This window comes from Eretmochelys imbricata, chromosome 22 (assembly GCF_965152235.1).
Source record: "Eretmochelys imbricata isolate rEreImb1 chromosome 22, rEreImb1.hap1, whole genome shotgun sequence".
Classification (NCBI taxonomy): Eukaryota; Metazoa; Chordata; order Testudines; family Cheloniidae; genus Eretmochelys; species Eretmochelys imbricata.
Window position 1 is genome coordinate 4,001,907 of NC_135593.1, and position 23,918 is coordinate 4,025,824.

At 49.1% G+C, this 23,918-nt stretch overlaps 1 protein-coding gene and 1 non-coding gene across 2 annotated transcripts in view; one reads left to right on the forward strand and one right to left on the reverse strand.

Annotated features, from left to right (window-relative positions):
• ESAM (endothelial cell adhesion molecule) overlaps positions 1-23,918 on the forward strand; it is a 93,461-nt gene that overhangs the window by 33,909 nt on the left and 35,634 nt on the right. The gene's annotated exons all lie outside the window — the stretch shown is intronic.
• TRNAI-UAU (transfer RNA isoleucine (anticodon UAU)) lies at positions 4,120-4,213 on the reverse strand. The gene is made up of 2 exons: positions 4,176-4,213; positions 4,120-4,155 (listed from the first exon to the last, which is right to left on the reverse strand). It is a non-coding gene; the product is annotated as a tRNA-Ile (tRNA).

The following is a 23,918-nucleotide window of genomic DNA, read 5'->3' on the forward strand; positions in this document are numbered from 1 at the left end:
GAAGCAGCTGGGGCCGGCCACTGCCGGAGACAGGATACTGGGCTAGACGGACCGCGGGGTGGATGTGCGGTAGGGCAATTCCTCTCGCCTATTCTGCAGGGTCTCTAGCATTGGTGGGTCCCGACTGCAATTTGGCTTCTGAGCCTGTGGCCCTGCCTTTTCTTCGCACTCCATGTAACGCTGTTCCAGCCAAGAGAGCGCCCATGAACAGATCGCTGCTGTTGCTGACTTCTGCCTGCTAACGCACCAGAGCCGCTGGTTTTAAATGCAGTTTGGCGTCTGTTAGAGCTCTTAGTCTGAGGGCTTGTCGACACTAGAAGTGCTGCGGTGTAGACGCTACCTGCACCAACGGGATGGGTTCTCCCCCCGGCGGAGGTCATCCTTCGACCTAGCGATCCCTTCTTGGGGAGGTGGAAGAATTCTGTCTATACCAGGGGTTATGTTGGCTTAACTGTGCTGCTTAGTGTCGACAAGACTTGAGTGCGCGTTAGCAAAGACTGACTGTCCATCACCAAGTGTGTGAAATCGCCCCTGAATTAGTACTGCAAATTGTATTAGTCAAATTGATCTCCCTCCGAATGCATTTCCGCAGCCCACGCCCATAAAACTACGTTCTAGTTAATCGCTTTGAGTCACCGAAACCGTTAGGTGAGAGGTGAAACTTCTCTTCAGAGCGGAGCACGGGCTCTCGGTGCTGTGCTCTCACGTACGCACGCCTGCAGCATTAAGGGTCTGCCTACAGCTGACGCGGGCTTGCGGGGCTTGGGTTGCCCGGCTGTTTCATTGCAATGCAGATTTCCCCGCTCAGGCTGCCATCTGAGCTCTGGGGCCCTCCCACCTCGCAGGGCCCTAGAGCCTGGGTGCCAGCCTGAGCCCAGAGGTCTACATTGTAATGAAATGGCCCCGCAAGCCTGAGTCAGCTGTGGGTGTCTAACTGCAGTGTAGACATACCCTAAAGGGACAAGCTGAGTGGATGGCTGCTGCCTCTCCGGCCCCCTCCCCTCCCCCCGGCCACCTGTGGCTGAGCCAGGGAACTGATCCACAGGGAGACTCAGGCCTGCAGCTTAGTGGCCTGAGGCCAAATTTCTAACTGAGCCAGTAGCAACCCTGTACTTTGACCAGGCCAGGGAGCATCTGGAATAAGTTTGAAAGCATGATGCCAAACTGGGATAATCGGAAGATACCCTGGAGCAAGGGGCTGAGCTGCAGAGGAAGGGCAGTGGCACAAGTCAACGGCGTTTGCGAGTCTGGGATATGATGAATGCACTGACTAGTTGTGGCCCCCCAAGCAGAGAAACTGCTGGCTCCGCCGCAGGAATTAGTGTCTGACTGTGCTGAGTGTGTGCTGTAGAAAATACCTAAATCTTGGCCACATGTCCCGGTTACAGACCAACACACGGTGCTGAGAGTCTCGGGTTAGAGGCTCATTTCACAACCTGCATAGGAGACTGTCTAGCCCCAGCACCCTCATTCTTCCTTCATCCATGCCCCAAAGGTACACTTTCACCTTGTATTGATCCGAGGTGTGATCACCCCAGCCTTGTGGCTGCCCATACTCAGACACCCAGGGCCTGGGCTGTACGAACGCTCTGCTAGCTGGGCTGGTGGTCTCTGAGTCTGCACTCAAGTGCATGCTTTATGTCATATCGGTTGTGGACTCTCTCCCTCCCCAGGCGTCAAGGATCCGTAGGACGCCAGGCTCTGCTTGAGGGATCCTGGCACAGGGGCTGGTGGGGGAGAAAGGATTGTAGATTCTGACCTGCACTCTGAAGAGGAGGGAATAATTGAAGGGGGCATTTTTGAGTCCTCCCCCCTCCTCGGTGTCATAGAATCATAGAATAACAGAGTTGGAAGGGACCTCTGGAGGCCATCTAGTCCAACCCCCTGCCCAGAGCAGGACCAATCCCAACTAATTCATCCCAGCCAGGGCTTTGTCAAGCCTGACCTTAAAAACTTCTAAGGAAGAGGATTCCACCACCTCCCTAGGTAACGCATTCCAGTGTTTCACCACCCTCCTAGTGAAAAAGTTTTTCCTAATATCCAACCTAAACCTCCCCCACTGCAACTTGAGACCATTACTCCTTGTCGTGTCATCTGCTATCACTGAGAATAGTCTAGATCCATCCTCTTTGGATCCACCTTTCAGGTAGTTAAAAGCAGCTATCAAATCCCCCCTCATTCTTCTCTTCTGCAGACTAAACAATCCCAGTTCCCTCAGCCTCTCCTCATAACTCATGTGTTCCAGAACCCTAATCATTTTTGTTGCCCTTCGCTGGACTCTCTCCAATTTCTCCACATCCTTCTTGTAGTGTGGGGCCCAAAACTGGACACAGTACTCCAGATGAGGCCTCACCAATGTTGAATAGAGGGGAACAATCACGTCCCTCGATCTGCTGGCAATGCCCCTACTTATGCACCCCAAAATGCCATTGGCCTTCTTGGCAACAAGGGCACACTGTTGACTCATATCCAGCTTCTCGTCCACTGTCACTCCTAGGTCCTTCTCTGCAGAACTGCTGCCTAGCCATTCGGTCCCTAGTCTGTAGCGGTGCATTGGATTCTTCCTTCCTAAGTGCAAGACTCTGCACTTGTCCTTGTTGAACCTCATCAGATTTCTTTTGGCCCAATCCTCCAATTTGTCTAGGTCCCTCTGTATCCTATCCCTCCCCTCCAGCGTATCTACCACTCCTCCCAGTTTAGTGTCATCTGCAAACTTGCTGAGGGTGAATCCACACCATCCTCCAGATCATTAATGAAGATATTGAACAAAACCGGCCCCAGGACCGACCCTTGGGGCACTCCACTTGATACCGGCTGCCAACTAGACATGGAGCCATTGATCACTACCCGTTGAGCCCGACAATCTAGCCAGCTTTCTACCCACCTTATAGTGCATTCATCCAGCCCATACTTCCTTAACTTGCTGACAAGAATATTGTGGGAGACCATGTCAAAAGCTTTGCTAAAGTCGAGGAATAACACATCCACTGCTTTCCCTTCATCCACAGAACCAGTTATCTCATCATAGAAGGCAATTAGATTAGTCAGGCATGACTTTTCCTTGGTTAATCCATGCTGACTGTTCCTGATCACTTTCCTCTCGTCTAAGTGCTTCAAAATTGATTCCTTGAGGACATGCTCCATGATTTTTCCGGGGACTGAGGTGAGGCTGACCGGCCTGTAGTTCCCAGGATCCTGCTTCTTCCCTTTTTAAAGATGGGCACTACATTAGCCTTTTTCCAGTCTTCCGGGACTTCCTTTGATCGCCATGAGTTTTCAAACATAATGGCCAATGGCTCTGCAATCACAGCCGCCAATTTCTTTAGCACTCTCGGATGCAACGCATCCGGCCCCATGGACTTGTGCACGTCCAGTTTTTCTAAATAGTCCCGAACCACTTCTTCCTTCGCAGAGGGCTGGTCACCTCTTCCCCATGCTGTGCGGCCCAGTGCAGTAGTCTGGGAGCTGACCTTGTTCGAGAAGACAGAGGCAAAAAAAGCATTGAGTACGATAGCTTTTTCCACATCCTCTGTCACTAGGTTGCCTCCCTCATTTAGTAAGGGGCCCACACTTTCCTTGGCTTTCTTCTTATTGCCAACATACCTCAAGAAACCCTTCTTGTTACTCTTAATATCCCTCGCTAGCTGCAATTCCAGGTGTAATTTAGCCTTCCTGATTTCATTCCTACATGCCCAAGCAATATTTTTATACTCCTCCCTGGTCATTTGTCCAATCTTCCACTTCTTGTAAGCTTCTTTTTTGTGGTTAAGATCCGCAAGGATTTCACTGTTAAGCCAAGCTGGTCGCCTGCCATATTTACTATTCTTTCGACACATGGGGATGTTTTTTCCCTGTAACCTCAATAAGGATTCTTTAAAAAACAGCCAGTTCTCCTGGACTCCTTTCCCCCTCATGTTATTCTCCCAGGGGATCCTGCCCATCAGTTCCCTGAGGGAGTCAAAGTCTGCTTTTCTGAAGTCCAGGGTCCGTATTCTGCTGCCCTCCTTGACCATCTCATGGTCACTGCCTCCCAGGTTCCCATCCACTTTTGCTTCCCCTGGGCTGGAATTCTACATTGCCAAGTGAGGGGGGTGAAGCCATTTGGTTAATGAAAACCAGTGCTCCAGGTAAGGCTTGAACTCACAACCTCAGCATCGCTCCTCTCAGCACTGCCCTATAAGTGCTGCGCGCTAACCAATTGCGCCACTGGGGCACCTGTTCACTGCTCTTCTCCCAGGCTCCTAGGCTGATAAAGGCAAGGAGTGACCCCAAAAAATTCTCAGTGGAGTTGAGGGAGGGTGTTGGTACTTGGTGGGGTGGATGTTATTTCTCAGTGCAACGGTAAATAATGTATGAAAGTCACTCAGATGAGCACTCAAAAGTGAAATGCAGTGAAATCCAAACAGCAGAAGGGTACATCTGAAAGGAGAAAGGTTTGCAGTTGAACAAGAAATCTCTTAACACCTCTGTGTCGTGCTTTCTTCATACGATTCACTGAAAATGTTTCTATTTAGGACAAATGCCATTTTTGCAGCGTATGGGACAAATCAGTAGTCCTGTGTTCAGGAAGAAAGGCCCTCCCAAAGCTCCATCGCATGGGGGGCTAATGTAGACCTTGTCTGTGACCCTGGTGATCGAAGGGGACTATAAAGCAGAGCAGATCAAAATTTGGAATTTCCATCCCAGAGGAAACTTCAATATTTGTTTCTGTCCCAAATTGGAATGAAAAGCTGAAGTATCGAAATCTTTCGTGGAACAAAAAATTCTGAAAAGTTTTGATTTGGGAGTGTTCAAATGTTTTGTTTTTCCCCTTTGGCTCGGTTCACCATTAAGCTGTCTGCCTGAGCCACCAGGGCACCTTGTGGGATTGTATTTGGGGTGCTTCATTTCCCCCCATTCTTGCCTATGGCCAGGCTCCCCAACCAGACTACATCTCCCATGATGTGCTCTGGTCAAAAGACTCCCACGATGCATCACTGCAACTCAGCCAGAAAGGCAACCATGAGGCATCATGGGAGATGGCACTGCAGTAGCTCAGGTGAACGCAGATTAACGCTGGGCTGAAACTAAACATTTTGATTTGATTGAACAAACCCCGCTGTTTCAATTCAGGATGACCTGACCCCGCATGAAATACGTTGTTTTGATTTTCCTGGTGGAACATCAACATTTTCCGCAAAATCAACTTTTTCAGGCAGAAAGTCTTGACTTATGGAAACCACATTTTCCACTGAGCACATATTTTGATGGAAAATTCCCACCCAACTCAAATATGAAGGTGGCGGGGAAGTGGTTGTGGCAACAGCTACCTAGTAAGGGTGTTCTTTATCGCACCCAGCTGGTTAGTAAGTTGGAATGGTCTTTGGCAATTCGGTCCCAGTGGCTTGATTTTGTCTGGAATCCTTTGTCTGTAAATCAGTAAGAGACTTCCGAGGGAAGGGACTGGGATTGTGCTGTGGGTGAGGGTGTTGTTCATATCTCCCAGCTGGTGACTGCCCACTGGTCTGTTTAGATTGAGTTGTGAATATCTTTTTTTCTTTTTTTCCATTTCAAGTAAGCTACGTGCGAGTATAAGTTTAGCCCATGACATTCTCACATGATTAGAAAGGAGCAGTTCTACAATGCTTATTGGAAAAAGCGCCTCTGAGTCTCTGTGCTGGCTATCTTGGGACAACTTGAAGTTATATCCCAGGGGAAATACAAACTAGCTCACTAAATAGCTCCATGATGCTATGCAGTGCTTATTCCAAAAATGTTAGCTAATGCCACAGTGAACTCTCTGGGTTATAAAACATTTCGGATTCACTGATCTATCTCTAGCATCAGAAAGAGATTTCTGGGTCAAGCTTTAGGACAAAATCAATACAGAGCCTAATAGAAAAGGTAACGTAATATAAAATGTCTAAGGCCTTAATACTCTAAAGATAAAGGGCCACGGTGTAATGAGAATCAAGCCTGATATGTCAAAAATATATTGCCAGGTGATACACCTAGATCAACTCTTTTCTATTCGTTTGGATTTAACTGCCCGTGCTCACCCGCGCTCTGTACGTCGACACTACGAGGGGTGACTGCAGCAAATGTCGCTAAACCCACGCTAGCTTTGGTCTAAGTAGCTTGAATAACAATAGTGGTGAAGCTGTGACCGTGTGAATTAGTCACTCAAGTACATACCCAGGGTCCGGGACGGCCTCGTACAGCCCGTGCTGCTATGGCTTCACTGCTAGCGTTATTCAAGCTGGCGCAGGTCTGTCTACACCTGCTGCAGTCACACCTCTGTTTGCAGTGTAGACTCACCCCACAGTGTAATGCTTGCTTCCAAAAAGGAGTGAAGGTTGCACATGCAAACTCAAATTTGCTGGCTTTGGGGGACTTTAACTCTGCAGTCTTAACGTTGCAAAAAGTTCGTTCTCTGGTTAAGACACAGCTAGTAAAGCTTCACTTCAGAGCATGGCAGAGTTTTGAGCAAGTGAAAGGGTTACAGTGGCAGTGATAAATTTGGGACAGGCCATCTGGAGTAGCGGTGGGGCTGCTCTGGATCCTGCATGTAGCCACAGTCAGACTCAAACAGACCACTCCTGGTATGGAGTCCCACAGCCAGGGTGCTACAGACAGGAGTGTTGCCCTTGGCCTGGTCCTGACCGGACCTACAATTCAACTGCTACATCCTAAAATATTTACATGCTTGCTATCCCTACCAGATATGCACCGTGATAGGATGTCCCTATAAGCGAGGCGACGTAACACTGCTTGTGTAAATGTAAATGGCTCTATAAGCAGAGGTAAGACCAACCAGACTGAGGGGTGCCATCAGACTACTCTGCTACACTTGGTCCAAAAGGCTGTCAAACCAAATGATCAAGCTGCGTGTGCTATTCTGCACCCCGCTTGCGTTCTGTAGCCTCCTCCTGACCTGCCATCTTGGACTCCCTGCTGGGAGAAACTTCCAAAAGAGAGAGCCTCCTGGTGAAGAGAGAGAGAGACTGCTGTACAGTATTGCGTCCAAAATATCCACCAGTGGGAGAAATAGGGAGAGAACCAACCCTTTGGTGGTCTGCGAGCAACATGAAAGGGAGACCGGCTCAGAGCAGGGCTTGCACAAATGGAAGCTAGGTGTTTTCATCACAAATATTCCCCAGCTTAATCTTCTCAACGATGAAGTGTTTTAGTCCTTTCCTAATCCAGCAGCAAGAGCCACTGGTATTTGTGTGTGTGTGTGTACTGTATAGAGATTATAGATGGCTATATGAACCTCTTCCTCATTATTGAATGCAGCCACCTCTAGGGTGGGGGAGGGTTTGAAGTAGAACATTGCATCTAAAGGAAATTAGTTGGGGATTTTGACTGCAATTCTGGAATAGCTCCCTGAGGCATCTGTTGGTTCCTAAAGAGGTTAGTTTCTTCCTGATGTGCGAGTATGCCCAGGGTGAGAATGGCAGGAGAGCAAAGGCTGTGCTCCCCGCCCATATCTTTTGTGGGCATTGAAAAGGGGTTTGTAGAGTCCCCAGCATTTGACTAGTGTAGCACAGGTCAGATAAACACTAACTCCTTCTCCTGCACACACAATCCTATTTCCCTTCCTAGCCCCTGTCTGGCTTCAGTAATACCGCCGCTCAGACCAGACCCCCTTGTCCCCCGTGTCTCATCGCATTGTGGGTCCTATTGAATCCAGGTAAATACCATCCAGCAAGACAATGTGCTCCCAGAACCTCAGGGATCCCCTGAACCTTCTCTCTTACCAGGACTTGGCCTCCACAACCCTGCTTGCTCTGGTCTTGGCTTTCAGTTTGTTCCCAGTAGCTTCAAGCTTGTGTTTAAATCCTTTATAATTAAATTGCGCCTCACAGACCATTCGGGCAGCCTCAAGTGCAGCGCTTTTACCACCATCTTCTGGATGTGCAGCAGCAGCCGGGTCTGTTGGAGAATTGGCTCTTTGCAGGGAGTCTAGGTTGTGAGGCCCCAAAACCTGACCATGTGGAGGAGCTGCCTTGTACCTGAATGCTCCTTGTTGCTCTGTTGCACAGTACGCGTAAGCAGTGTCCCTGCTTTAGCTCATCTATATAGCCCCCTCTCATCAGAACAAAACACTAAACGTGCTCCAGAAAGCAAATAGGAATTAGCTGGAGTTTAGCAGGTGGGGGCACCTCTCCAGCGTACCCTCTTGCTAACTGCTGTTGGTCCTAGGCACGAAAGAAAAGGATCTGCAGTCTTGTGTGTGATGCCTGCCTTGAGTCCCACGGAGCTGAAGAAGGCTGTGTTAACCAGCAGAGTCTGATGCTGTTAAGGGGATTGGTGCATTTCTTGGTTCATTGGGTCTTTCCGCTGGAATCTAAAAATAAGTGTCCAAGCCCTCCCCTTCCCCGTGTAAATCCAACCTAATGAGGATTAGTGGAACTCATCGGTGGAAGACTGTTCAGTATTCACAAGGCCCCATCCACAGGCTGGTGGGATGTAGCAGGGCGTTAGGTGCTGCAGTGTGGAAGGGCTAATAGTGAATTAATGCCCCACCAGTGCTCTGGTATTTGCCCTGTGGCATCTGTCTCGTATTTTGCACATGATCTGTGTTCGTGATTGTGTTTATACTGCCGGGTGCCCAGATTCCCCAGCCAAGTTAGGGTCCACCTGCACTAGGGGCTGCACCAGCATGGTACGAGAGAATCCCTGCCCCCAAAAGCCTATAGTCTTTAGCTCCCCAAAGATCACCCTACTTTGTGTATTCTAGGCACCAGTAAGACACGGGACGTGTCCAAGCTTAAGGCATGTTCACAGCCCAGAAGAATCATGGCTAGATACCACAAGCCAGCAAACCAGCTTTAACGCTGCTGAGTGGCATTCAAGGCCTCTCACCTGGCATGTTCGGAAAAGGTGACCTCCGTTTAACAAGCAATACGAGATCACAGAATCCTAGAATCTCAGGGTTGGAAGGGACCTCAGGAGGTCATCTAGTCCAACCCCCTGCTCAAAGCAGGACCAATCCCCAACTAAATCAGTGCTGAAGGGAAGATGGTGTTGCTGTTGTTCGTCTGGCTATCTACCTATCGATCTAATCTACCTTAACTTTTTATGCTGCTGCCCATCACCGCAGTATCTGACTGCCTTCCATGTAAAGTCATTAGCCATAGCAAAATCCCTAATGGATGGATAGCAAGAGTGGAAAATCGGGATGGGGAGCGGGGGTAATGGGCACCTGTATAAGACACAGCCCTGAATATCATAGAGTATCAGGGTTGGAAGGGACCTCAGGAGGTCATCTAGTCCAACCCCCTGCTCAAAGCAGGACCAATCCCCATTTTTTGCCCCAAATGGCCCCCTCAAGGATTGAACTCACAACCCTGGGTTTAGCAGGCCAATGCTCAAACCATGGGACTGTCCCTATAAAATCGGGACATCCGGTCACCTACCCGAGCTGCACCTTCATAGCGCTGTCTATGCAGCCCTTTTTAGAGCACTGGCAAGCGCCCCACTAGCCCAAATCAGTCAGCCAGGGCTGGGAGCTTCGCTCCCACGGGCTCCAAAACGCTTATAGCCATACCCAGTACAAATAGCCCTCAGCCCTGAGAACGCAGGCTCTTTCTTCCTCTGCCCCATATCTGCGACCTGCGTAAGCTCTCCAGAAAAGGACTAAGGCCCTTGGAAACTGCGTAACAGACAATAACCACAGAGCTTGTCAGTGGAGAAATAACTTCAACAGCTACGGACTGCGAAAGGTTGAGCTGATGCATGCGGTGGGTTTTCTCTCTGCCTGCGTGTGTCCAGTCTGCCAGTCACCCTGGTATCTCAGTTGTGCAGAAGTCTGTAGGCCAGTCTCTGTGAGTTCCGATGGGATGCTCAGGAAGTGGGTGGGGGACGTGCCACCAGTTTTTTCTAAGTCCTGTAATTCAGAAACTGCTTTTCCAAGAACCTTAATTAAAAACCAACCGAAGCATTGGTGCAGGACCAGTTCCCAGCTGGCGTGATGCTCTTCAATTAGGGCTGGGGCGAGTGGGTGTTTTCGAATCGGCGTTAGACTGGTAATTTGTCTTTCTATCCTTAACGACAGAGTTACTGCTTGGGGTCCCTAACCCCAGTATGGGTGATGTAGCGAGTTCCCCTGAGAACCGGAACGGCCTCAGTTGTCCACACATGCAGCCGTAGCGTCGCGTTAACGTAGGCCTTTGCTTTTAGCACTTTGTTCGCATTGCTTTGTCTTACCTGTGCTGTTGGTTGCCAGGGGTTACCATTCCAGCCTGCACCTTGTGGGGAGTCCAAGCCCAGGCAGGGGTGGTGCGCTACTAACAAAGAGAGAGTCACAAGGTCCAGCCTAAGCCTTCGCCCCAGGCTGGTTCCTGCCTCAGGACTGCTCAGCCCACATCCTCAGTCCTCTGTCCGGGCTCTAAAGCGCTCTGCCTAGAGGGTTACTCCCACCTCCCTTTATCTCCATGAGTAGAACTAGCTGCACCTGCCTCAGGGAGGCTCACTTAGACCTCGTCTTTTGTAGAAAAGGTACAACTCTCCTGGCAACCCTCCTAGTGTAGACACAGATTATACAGGTAAGGGTGCTTTTGCCAGGATAGCTTGTGCCAGCTCCCAGAACGAAAGAATCTAGGCCAGTGAAAACACTCTTTTACTGGTATATCTGAGGCTATGTTAGGGCTTTTGCTGGTGTAGAAATGTTGTTTTTTTTAAAAAATCACTCCCCAGCCGACACGGCAAGTGTCAAGTGTAGGGTTGGGCTCCGTCTCTTTCGGGAGGATCCTCAACAGCAGCTCACAGGAGAGGATGGCCAGCCTTGTACGCTGCCCTAGAAAAGTCAGCCAGTGCTCTGGTGAGATGGGAAAAGAGGCTGAGTCCCAAGAGACGAAGGTCCTGGTGGTGTTCGTTTAAAAAGCCCCTTGCTAATTGAGTTTCTCTCTCGGGTATTTTCTGTGCAAACTCCCCAGGATTCTGTGTCTCTTTGCTGTACATTCTTCAAGAGGGTGAGGTGCCATGGAACTGCTGATCACACATGTAGAAGGGCCCTAGTCGGATCCATGCGGAGGTTCCTCTGTGTCAGGCGGGTTCCAGCTCTGCCCTGCCCGGAGATAGTGCTGGCTAGAATTCGGCTGGCTCTTTGGAACCTTAAACACAGCCTGGAATGTGGGGAGCTCCTGAAACTGACCCTTCCAGTTTATTTCAGTGCGTGGCTTCCCACACTGCCAAGAGAGATGGGGGAGAACCTGTTTGTGGAGCTCTTTCCCCGTTCTCTCTAGCGCTCCCCTGCGATTGTTTGTGGTGGGGATCCACACGCTTGGCACACAAGCCTGTACCCCAGCAGGCATGATGCAGAAAACTGACTGCTAAGAGCAGTGGTCCTGGGTGACGGATGCCCATCACTAAGCAGCGCTCACAAAATAACAAGGACCATCGTGGTATCCTAGAAACGTAGCTAAAATGCAAGAGAAGGCAGGGTGTAGCAGGTGGTCTGGGTGGGCACTTAGAATGCACAGGTATTTAGCCATATACACTGGAGTATTGTTTTCCGATGTCTGTATCAAAATTTGGTATGAACTGAGTGACAAGTTGTGATCTATGGTATTGTTTCCAAAAGGCAAGAAATAGAATATGCTCCCAAAGTATCTGACCACCTTCCCCCAAGTCTTCCAAGCTTACACAACCCATTTTTATTGCCATTTCATTTAAAATTTTAAAAAAATCTCAGGTATGTTTGGCTGGTCCCATGGAAACAGCGTTCTTCTAGCTCCTAAGATCAGATTGTGCAAACTGACAAGTGGAAAAAGCCATGCATCCTGGAAGTTTTGTGGCATGCAAAGAAGTTAGCAAAAACTAGTGAATATTTCACCAGCATTTCCCCCTCCTCCCTCCTCAACCTCTAGTTTTATCCCACTGTTTTGCCAGCTGTCATGTGGGACTTAACAACCCTGTCACATCCCATTCCAGCAAGAAGCTTCTAAACATGGCAGTTTTAATAACCCCAGGTGATGGCCTATCATCACATGATGAGTTGTAATCAATAAATCATGTGTGAGATGTGGCTATGTAGGCCAACTCATATCTACATTTCAATGTCCAGACTGTAAGAACATTTCTGAGCTTGGTTGCTGAACTGTTCCCCCTCCTCAGTGCCTACTTAAGAGTTGTTCTTGGCTCACAGCAACTGCAAGAAAAATCTAATTCCATTTGTTTCAGGCAATAGAAGGCAATGGAATGAAGGAATTAACTGAAATCCCCTCTTGCCAAATAGCCCTTGCTGCCATCTATGGCTTTGCTAAGCAAGTGTGGAACTTAGACCATTTGCAAAACAAACTGCCTGTCTGGTTTAAAAAACAAAAAAATCCGCGTGGTCTGTGGGAGTGTTTATTGTGTTTTCAGTGTTTCAGTGTTTTCAGTGTTTATTGTGCGCCTCGCAAGATTTGATATTTTATTTCAAAGCCCCACTCCTGGAGTCCCCTGAATGCATGAGAATTTTAGCTTTTTTTTCTTTTCTTTTTTCTTTTTTTAAATGAAAGTTTGGAGCCTTCCTGTGGGCAGAGAGCTGGGAAATGTGAATCTTGACTTTTGAAGCACCAGAGGAAAAATCAAAAGTCGTTTATCTTAAAAAAAAAAAAAAAAAAAAGAAGAAGAAATCTTTGTTAAGCCAAAATCTTCTGATTCTTTTTGCCCGGGGGGGGAGTTGACTCTTGATTTTTTGGGTGCTTGGGGTTTGTAACCCTGCGACCAGGTTTGGGAGCAAGGGCGGGGAGCACAACGTTTCAGGTCTACAGTTGAATATTATTTGGAGCCAAAGTGACCAGAAGCACAATCCTGATTTGCAGCCGCCCTTGGGTAAACACTGTACAAATGCACACAGATGTTCAGATTCTCAAGGAGCACTTGCAGCTCCTGCGGCCTCCAGGTAAAGCCCCAGATGCTCACTGGATGCAACTTACATCAACCATTGAAGTCACTCAATTTCTAAAAAGATTCCTTGATTTAAAAGAAGTTGAGGCTTTGTAAAACTAATGTGAAAACTTGCAGCTTTAGATTAAATGTATAAAGAACTAAATGTTGCTTTTCAAAGTCTCTCCTAATATGGTGTTGTCTTTGAATTTTACATAACTGCTACAGGTAAAAACAAAATATTAAAGATGAAGGCCGTGAGCCCACAAACATTTAACCAGCTGCGTTCCTTTACTTACATGAATAGTCCTCTTGACATCACTAGAATTAATCTCATGTGCTTAAAATTTAGCATGTGCATAAGTATTGGTCAAAATTGTATTTTTAGTGGCATGAAATCTTTGTAACTTCAAAACAACATTGCTCCAGTGCTAACAATGAAAAGTGATCTAGACTCCGCAATAACTGTGTTAATGTAGAGAAACTTTTTTATAGAGGCCAAAGTTTCCAAAAGTAGGAGCCTCAAGTCCTAAACTCATATTTAGGCACCTAAGGGTAGGGATATCTCAAAAGTGCCTAAGAGTATGTCTATACTGCAAAGAAAAACCCTTGGCACCAAGCCTCAGAGCCCAGGTCAATTGACTTGGGTTTGTGGGGCCAGGCTGTGGTGCCTAAAATATCAGTGTAGACATTCCCACTTGGTTGGAGCCTAGGCACTGAGATCCTCCACCATCACTGGGTTTCAGAGCCCAGACTCCAGCCCAAAGGGGAATGTCTATACTGCTAATCTTAGACCTGCAGACCATGCCCTGCTAGCCCAAGTCAGTTGACCCAGGCTCTGAGCCTCGGCATTGCCGGAGTTCTTTGCAGTGTAGATCTATTCTCAGTGACTTAGGAGCACAAATCCTATTGACTTTGAACTGCAAACCCTGATGGAGGAGTATAGCCTGGTGAAAGCATTTCAGGTGTTTTGGCTCGTGGAAGATCAATCAGTTGGAAAGTGATGCTGGTTGCAAATACAGCGTGGGCTCTTTGTTCTCCTTCTTGTTTTGGGTTTGTGGAGGTCTCTCAGTAAGGAAATGAACAAGGCCCTGGACATTGGGTGGCGTGGGGTGTTTTGGTAAAGTTAAGCATTTTAAGTGTGAAACTTTAGGGGGAAAAATTCTATATTCTGCTAGGAATTAGGATACTAATTAAAGCAACAAGTACAAACCATCCAAGTTCGCAGTTTGACTCTCAAACGGGAAAAAAGTAAAGAACTAGTGACACGTATATAAAGATAGAATCATAGAATCGTAGGACCGAAAGGGACCTTGAGAGGTCATCTAGTCCAGTCCCCTTCACTCAAGGCAGGATTAAGTATTATCTAGACCATCCCTGATAGGTGTTTGTCTAACCTGCTCTTAAACATCTCCAACAATGGGGATTCCACAACCTCCCTGGGCAATTTATTCCAATGCTTAACCACCCTGACAGGAAGTTTTTCCTAATGTCCAACCTAAACTGCCCTTGCTGCAGTTTAAGCCCATTGCTTCCTGTCCTATCCTCAGAGGTTAAGGAGAACAATTTTTCTCCCTCCTCTTTGTAACAACGTTTCTCCCTCCTCTTTTGTGTACTTAAACTGTTATGTTTTCTCTGAGTCTTCTTTTCTCCACACTAAACAAATTCAATTTTTTTTCAAACTTCCCTCATAGGTCACGTTTTCTAGACCTTTAATCCTTTTTGTTGCTCTTCTCTGGACTTTCTCCAATTTGTCCATATCTTTCCTGAAATGTGGCCCTCAGAACTGGACACGATACTCTAGCTGAGACCTAATCAGCGTGGAGTACAGCAGAAGAATTACTTCTCCTGCCTTGCTTACAACACTCCTGCTAATACATTCCAGAACAAAGATTACTTTTTTTGCAACTACATTACACTGTTGACTCATATTTAGCTTGTGATCCACTCTGACCCCCAGATCCCTTTCCATAGTACTCCTTCCTAGGATTTCCCATTTTGTACATGTGCAACTGATTGTTCCTTCCTAAGTGGAGTACTTTGCAATTGTCCTTATTGAATTTCACCCTATTTACTTCAGACCATTTCTCCAGTTTGTCAAGATCATTTTGAATTTTAATCCTATCCTACAAATCACTTGCAAGTCCTCCCAGCTTGGTATCATCTGCATACTTTCTAAGTGTACTCTCTATGCCATTATCTAAATAATTGATGAAGATGTTGAACAGAACTGGGCCCAGACCTGACCCCTGCGGGACCCCAATCAATATGTCCTTCTAGCGTGACTGTGAACCACTGATGATTACTCTCTGGTGATGGTTTTTCCAACCAGTTTTGCACCCACCAGATAGTAGCTAGGTTGTATCAGATTTATATTTTTAAAATTTATTTTAAATTTTTTAAAACAGTTAATTTTTAAAAGTTGTGTTTTTTCCCCCTTCACCCTCCTACTCAAAACCACTGAAAACCAGGGCTGTTGGGCCTGACCCCAGCAGCCTTTGATAGATCTAGAACCCCAGGACTCCTTCAGAATGGTTCAGGAGGGGGCAAGGTTATTCTATGGAAAGCAGCACAAGGCTACAGTAGGATCGTAGGGTGTGCTGGAACTTCCTAGGTGAGACTCTGCCTGACGATGTGGTTCTGTTGAAGTTAGATCTCCAAAGAGTGTTAATGATTCCAGTGTTGTTTCAAGCAAGCCTGGTGAATAGCACCCAGGAATGCAGTGTCCTGGAAGATCAATGACTCAGTCACTTAGGACTGTAAGGGTTGCATGTTCCAGCTGGGTTTCTTATGACAGTTCCGAGTTGCGTCTGGATGAGGGTGCATCTGGTCCAGGTGCTGCAGTGACCCATTCTGCGTTCGTTTAGATAAAGAGCATTTCACTGGGGAGTATTGGCAGGCTTCTAGGGAGTTTGGGGCAAGTCAGCTGCCTGTTGGAGCTAGTGTCAGACACTGGCACAGCGGTTTACAGGAATCACAAGAGACTATCGCCAGTATGGGAAAACAAACAGGAGCTGGTGTTCTGCATGGTGACCACATGGCCAGGGCAGCTTTGCCTCTCCTTCATCCTCTGAGACTTTGGGTACATCTACAGTGCAATAAAAGATCCATGTCTGGCCTGGGTCAGCTTATTTCAGGCTCGTGGGGCTCGGGCTGCAGGGCTGGGAAGAGCCGTGTAGACGTCCGGATTGGAGCCCAGGCTGTGAAATTCTGTGTAAGGAGTGGGTCTCAGAGCCCGGGTTCCAGCCGAAGCCCAAACGAAGCCCAACTGCGGCTGTTAGCCCACAACCCAAGTCCCATGAACCTGAGTCAATTGTGCCGGGCTCTGAGACTTGAGGCCCTGGATTTTGTATTCCAGTGTAGATAGACCCTTTGTGTCATGTTGGCGTTGACGGCAGATCTTTGCCTGAGGGTGTTAAGAAGCATTTGGAGTAGTGGTAGTTTATTTTTCAGTTTGCTGGCCATTATCATAGAATATCAGGGTTGGAAGGGACCTCAGGAGGTCATCTAGTCCAACCATCTGCTCAAAGCAGGACCAATCCCCAATTTTTGCCCCAGATCCCTAAATGGCCCCCTCAAGGATTGAACTCAATAACCCTGGGTTTAGCAGGCCAATGCTCAAACCACTGAGCTATCCATCCTCCCCCTCCCCCCCCATATTCAAAATATAGTTGTCATAAGTCATTTGCGGGTGAACCAAAACCATTCATTTTTTAATTTTTTTGGCAAATTGAAAAGCTGAAAACAAATCGTTTCAGACTGAACAACACGTTTGCTTTTAAAAACTCAAAATGTTTTGTTTCCGCTTCAATCCTATTTTAAACCTTTTTAAAATAAAATTAAGTGACACACCCACTCCTTTGGAAACGAAAAAATGAAACATTTAGAAAATGACCAAATGAAATGTTTCTGGTCTTTCAGAAGTGAGTTAGGTTGTTTTTTACTCAAACCATTTGGTGAAATCGACACGAATTCAAAACATTTTGACGTTACTGAATCTGCATGTTTCCCCCGGAAAGAACTTTGCCTGAAATTTTAGTTCCGCTCTGGGTGGGGATCTTGTAAACAACGAGGGCCAGCTGCTGTAATTCTTCCACCCCAGTGCGGGGACTTGTTGCCACGCTCCTTGTTCTGCTCTTCACAGCTCGTGCCGCTCCAAGGTGGCTTGTGGGGGAGGATGGGGCCAGGGCACTGCCCGCTCCACAGAATACTGCCATTGGCAGTGAACGCACAGGGTCCTCGCACCTTGAGTGCGTGTCTTGTGCGGAGTCACGCTGCAGGGAGTGACCTGTACCTTTCCTCCCCTGCTCCCCATGCACCTGCCTGAGCACCATACGCCCCTGCCCGTCAGCCTGGAGACTGGGGTTTTCTTCCACCCTAGTGATGCCTTTATGCATTCAGGAGAAGGTGTGGTATGCGACCCTGGCTGCTTCTGCAGCGGCACGGCTGGGTCTCCAGCTCCTGCACCGTAACCCTTGGGCCAGCGGGGAAATCCTCTCTAGTAGTAGGAACGCTGTCAGCATCGCAGGGAGGGCTCCACCGGGCAGCACCCGCCAGTATCACTGCATGGGCTAGCGGGTGGAGCAGTGAAGATGTGCAGAAGCCACTGCCCTCAGGCAAGGGTCTCCCCTCTGCAGAAGCAGTGATCTCCACCCCGCTTGCCTTGGCCTGGTTCCTCTTGTGTAGGGAGCTCCCTTTTTGTTTCTGCCCCTTATTCCACATGACGAGTCGTCAGGCTGGGCCTATCTGGTGCGCTCCTGCGAGAGTTCTTGGGGAGGGGCAGGGCTCTTGCTATGCCCAGCAAAGGGAGAAGGTGCGCAGTGTAAAGAGAGCCCCTTGGCTCCTTGTTGCACTGTTCTAGGATGTTGCTGGGGTGTAGGATCCTTGGCCGCAGAACTACTGAAGTTCTGCAACACCCGTCCAAGGAGTGAGTCTGTTGAAGAGAGTCAGGTTACTTTGGCAACGGCTTTGTATTCCAACTTGGAGATTCAGTGCAACTCTAGGGAAAGCCACCATCCCAATGGCGTCGCCCAAACTGTCCATATCTGCGAACTGTCCTAGCGTTGGCTTGGTGATGTATTGAGTTCATTAGAGTTTGTTACAGACTGTCAAGTGCTCATCAAACAGCCAAGTGAATCCAAGGAATTGTCACTCTTTTGCCAACGTTTCTCAAGCAGGAGGAGAATGCGTTCAGTGTGTGTTTTCTGCCAGTTATTCACCGAGTTTTAGTTCCAATAAGGTGTGGTAAGAGCAGGAAACTGGGAATCAAAGAGCTGGAGACTCAAGCTTTGACCTTGGGCATCTGGATGAGAAATTAGAGATGGGAAAGAACTTTCCAGTCCCATCTAGCCTGTCCCATGAGGGCCTGAGCAGGACTGTTCTACACACCATGCTGGAAGAAGCCTGAAAAGCAACATCTCTTCCCTCTTGCCCTGAGAGGGTCTGGCCTCTTTCCACCCCATCCACAGGAGGATTCTCCAAGCCCGTGGTTAGACCAGTTTTGGGAAAAGGGTCTCCTGTTTCCCTGGAATCTAGATTTGCAGGGAATCCTCTCCTGTCTTTGCTCCTACCCTGCCAGACACATCACATCAGTTAGGGCTGCTGGCCACACAGCAGGGATGACCAAGCAAGGCGCTGGGTCTCCGAATACTGTGATCTGTAGGCTGAAGGGAGACGCTCTCTCATCCCCCGCCCATAACATGACAGCTCTGGTTGTGCATCCCAAAATCAGATTGGCTTCCATTTCCACCATATGGCTTTGCTAAGCTGACGTCCAGCATGTTCATGGTCACCTCTGTGTCTTTCAGCATAGCTGCTTTGGAAGTGAGTGACTGAAACCTGCTTGTGTAAGACTGGAGGACTGTTCTGCCCCTTCAGCTTGTGCATCCAAAGAACATCTGACCATGCTTGTTCTCACTGGCAAGTAGGAAGAGTATTCCAAACCCAGTGTGTTGGTGAGAATTTAAAACAAGCAAACCCAAATTCTGTCATTAGCCCGATTGCCAGTTTAGTTACAAAGCATCTGTTTTCAGATGGTGAATTTCCTTGAATGATGTGACCCTCTTCACATAACATGAGAACCAAGGGTCACCCAATGAAATTAATAGGCAGCAGGTTTAAAACAAACAAAAAGAAGCACTTCTTCACACAACGCACAGTCAATCTGTGGAACTCCTTGCCAGAGGATGTTGTGAAGGCCGAAGGTATAACTGGGTTCAAAAAAGCATTAGATGAGTTCATGGAGGATAGGTCGATAATGGCTATTAGCCAAGAGGGTCAGGGACACAACCTCAGGCTCTAGGTGTCCCTAAGCCTCTAACTGCCAGAAACCTGGGACTGGACGACAGGAGATGGATCACTCAATAATTGCTCTGTTCTGTTCATTCCCTCTGGGTCACCTGGCATTGGTCACGATCAGAAGACAGGATACTGGGCTAGATGGACTATAGGTCTGACCCAGTATGGCCATCCTTATGTTATCCTCCTTTGAGTTCTCTCCCTGGTGAATGATACATATGGAGACTCCTATGTTGAAACATCAGTGATGGCCACAGCTGGAGATGGGAAAGGGATGGGATGATACGGAGAATCCTGCCTTAGATGCCTGGCTGGTGTCTTGCGCGCATGCTCAGGGTCAAATTGGTTACCAGATTTGGGGTCATGAAGGACTTTCCCTCCCAGGTCAGATTGGCAGGGACATTTGTGTTTTTCACCTTGGTCTTCAGCATGGGACTGGGATCACTTGCTGGGCTCATCTGAGCCTAAAATTATAGAACCACAGGGTTAGAAGGGTCATCTAGTCTAACCCTCTGCCAAGCTGCAGGATTTGTTGTCTGAACCATCCAAGACAGATGGCTCCAGCCTCCTTTTGAAAACCTCCAACAACCTCCCTAGGCGCCTGTTAATTGTCCTACTCTGCTTACCATTAGGAAGTTTTTCCTAAGATTTACGTCTCACCTGATCAGTTCCTCGCCATTGCAGGGGCCGCAGGCATCGGTTGGCACATTGGTGTTTCTGGTTCTCTGCCTGGGAACCGTAGTGCTTTGGTCTAACTGAAGTTATTGGGTCAATGCCAGGGTAACTGGGTGAAATGTAATGGCCTGGGCCATTAGACTAGATGGTTTGATGGTCCCTTCTGCCATTAAACTCTGTGAAACTCAAATGGTGGCAGCTTAAGGGAATGAACTTGCCCTGTGGTGTGCTTTCATCCCAGCTGTTCTGTGGAGAGCGAGCACTGCTGGGGCTCCTGTTCGCAGGGAAGGTTGAACCTTGCTGCTTTCCTGTAGGGGATGTGACTTTCAGACAGTCAGTCCCCCTCTCCTAGGGCAGGGGCGTTTGGAGTGGTCCCTGTGGTCAGGAGATGCTCGCCTCCAGGCAGTGCGGGCTGCTTGTGTGCAGGGAGGGGATTCTCCATCCTCCTCAGGGAACTGCTTCAGGAGTCAGTAGTTTCTCTCTCCATGTAAAGGCATCTGGTATGTTAGCCCCACGCTGCTGGGGAGTTTCAGTATTTAACTTGAAATCCGGCCAGCAAACTGGGAGCTGCTTCCCTTCTTTTCCTGAGGGAGTAAATAAATAAAAGGGCTGGGAACAATAATGGGAAAAACCTCACTTCCCAGGCTGCCTACTGTGGAGCAGCTGAGCTCGCTCGCCGGTTTATTTACAAAGCCTCTGTTCGGAGATGATTAATCTCCGGTGCGAGAGTGAGTGATATGGAGACTCCAGTGGTGAATTATCACTCTAGCAGGGAGGCAGTGGCTGGGTTTCGATGTCAGCCAGGAGCATAACTGGCTCTGGTAAGCAACATGATGAGAGATACCTCCGTGATCCCAGCCATTATATTCTAGCCCCACTGTGACTCTTGGCAAACTGCCAGCACAGGAGGTGCCAGGGAATGGCCATTTACTAAGAATACCATCAACCTGGGTCCATCGTCAAGCTGACAGCGGATCGCTTCCTTGCCAAACACCCGCTGAAGGCTAGCTTCAGACACTTGCCTGCCCACGCAATTGTAAAGAGCCCGCCTTGTTAGCCTAGTGGCCTTTTCCTCTTGCTGGGATTTCTTAAGTTCTTATGTTCTTACAATGGAGTTAGCTATTCTTAGGCTATGAGTCGTTCACCCTAACGTGCCCAGTGATGTTAGGCTAATTTCTCTCAGCCATACATGGAGAGGGTGAAACCCGCAGCTTTCCCCAGGGGAGCCATAGTTAATGAGAGCCGCGTGGACTGGAATTGTGTTGAACCTTGAATTCAACATGCAGCTCGGTCTGTTTAGGTGGAGACGATTCCCTTTACATTGTTCAAATTGCCTTGTAGAAATCTTGGAATCTATTGTCTTCCTGAGAAACTAAGTTATCGCCCAGCAGCAGGTACTTCCTGCCTAGGAGCTGCAAGGAATGGTCAGGAAATGTTACTTGTGTCTGGGGAAAAACAGATATCTTAAGAAGTCTAAAAATATCCAAGCACATGTGCTCATGTTTATGTCCTGTGAAATATGAAGAACTTTGCAGTAAATTCCGAAGTCATCGCCGGATGTTGTACGCTTATTTGGAGGGACAGTCGGCGCTTACGGCACTGTTATCAGCTCCTTGATGCTGGGTTTAGTGAGTTGTGATCCCCTCTCTGTGGAATCACCAGCTTCTTTCTGTGTCGTGGAGCACCGGGATGCCCTGGTGAAATTGCAGGGCCAGAGAAACAGGTTCCATTGTGCAACTTTACTGCATTTTCCCCCAAACGTTTTAACCCCACCCACTCTCTTGGAATAGTGGCTGTGTCTGCAAGCCAGGCTGTGTGTTTACGTTGTCATCAAATTTAGTTCATAGAACTTAAGGGAAGAAGGGACCATTAGATCATCAAGTCGGACCTCACAAGCCCTTACATTTCACCTGGTTACTGCTGAACTGAGCTCAGTAGCTTGTGTCAGCTAGTTATAGTTAGCCCAGATCAATGCTAGCCCCCTCCCTAGGGGCTTACTTGGACTTGTTACACTGACAATGCCGTGTCTCTACAGGGTTTACATTGAGCTTGGTGGCGGAGTCTACAAACGCTGCTTTTTTGTCGTGAAGACCTAGGCTAATGGGTGCCTTTGGCATGTGCTCTGCAAGCCAATAACGGGGAAAACCAAACCCCAAAGCAACAGAACAAAGCCACGCCCCTTCTATTTCATTGAGTGGGCTAAAAACCCAGGTTACTGTGGCTGAATGATCTCTCCTGCCTGGCGCAGTGCTGAATTTCCTTTAAACACCCAACCACACAAAACCCGTAACCGTGCTCTTCGCTTTGGGCCAAGAGCTGCCCTGACATGGCCAGAGCTTGGTGGAGGGGCTGATGTTCCCTCATTTCGGCTGCCCGAGCCAAGCCTGGTTTGACTTAGCTGCGATTAGAACGATACGTTGTTCTCTGGAGCACTGAAAGTGAAGTCTCCTCTCTCTGTGGGGGAAGAGCCCTTCCTCCATTTCCCTGTCACCCTTTCCCAGACGACCAGGGACTAGAACAGAGGTGGGCAAATTACGGCCCACAGGCCACATCCGGCCCGCGGGACTGTTCTGCCCAGCCCTTGAGCTCCCGGCCGAGGAGGCTAGCCCCCGGCCCCTCCCCTGCTGTCTCCCCTACCCCGCAGCCTGAGCTCGCCATGCCGCCAGCGCTCTGGGCAGCAGGGCTGTGAGCTCCTGCCGGATAGCGTGGCTGGCTCCTGCCGGGCGGCGCGGCTGCCAGACGTGCTGCTCTAAGCAGCATGGTAAGGGGGTGGAGGGGGGTTGGATAACGGGCAGGGAGTTCCAGGGGGCAGTCAGGGGACAGGGAGCAGGGGGCAGTTGGATGGGGCGGGGCGGTCAGGGGGCGGGAAGCAGGGGGGGTTGGGTAGGGGATGGAGTCCTGGGGGGCAGTTAGGGATGGGGATGTGGACAGGGGTTGGGGCAGTCAGGGAGCGGGGTGGTTGGATAGGGGGTGGGGTCTGGGAGAGGGATTGTTAGGGGTGGGGGGTCCTGGGAGGGGGCGGTCAGGGGACAAGGAGCAGGAGGGGTTGGATGGGTTGGGAGTTCTGAGGGGGGCAGTCCAGGGGGCGGGGGCCAGGCTGTCTGGGGAGGCACAGCCTCTTACCCGGCCCTCCATACTGTTTGGAACCCCGATGTGGCCCTTGGGCCAAAAAGTTTGCCCACCGCGGACTAGAGCGAGCCCTCCTCCCAAGGCCCATCCTGGGCTGGGTCTCTCTTCTCTGCACGGAGCAATCTGCCCTTTGGTGAAAGGCCGTGTGCTGCAGTCCCCCCCATTGTCCGTGGGAGTGAAGAGCTCCCCAGTGACGAGAGCTTGGAGTGGCTGTCCGCCTTGCGCTCTGACCTCTGGGATGCCTCTTCCTGACAAAACAGCAAAGCCCTGCTCAGAGCCCTGACTGACTGAGGGACATCACTCGAATCGCCCACAATCTGACAGTCTTTCACCAAAGCTGCCATTTCCAGCCGGTGGAGCTGGAGCGGCTGGCAGATGCTGGCGGTGTTCCTGGGCCTTGTGTAACTCCTATACCTCCTGGTTGTGGTGCTCTGTCCCATACAGTGGCATCGAGACCACTTCGAAATGAATGAGTCTGCTCTATAGCCGTAGCTAAGTGTCACGTGGCTTTTAGCTCATGCAGTAGAGGCTTCTGCATTGAGCTCCAGAGGTCCCAGGTTCGATCCCGCCCGGCAACGACCGGGGTCTACTGGTGTTACACTTGTATCATCTACCTCTGTGTTATGTCAGACAGAGCCCCGCTGTCAATGCATGCAGATAGTAACCCCCCAGGGGAGCCACCTCCCCATTGCCCTCTGGGAGGGCCCTCTTTGCCATACACCCTCCTCCCAGCTCTCTGTGCTGCTCTCTTGGCAGTCCCCTTGTCTGGGGTTCTCTGGGTAAAGGAGCCCTGTGTTGATGGTCACTGTCCCTGGCTATCTTTAATAGGGCCGGCTGAGATATGGAGGGTGATGCATGCACATCCAGTTTAGGTTTCTTAGACTTTAGGATGAGCTAGATTTATTGCTACCATTTCTCCATTCATGTGTCATAAAATATCATGCTTGAAATTACTCTAAGCC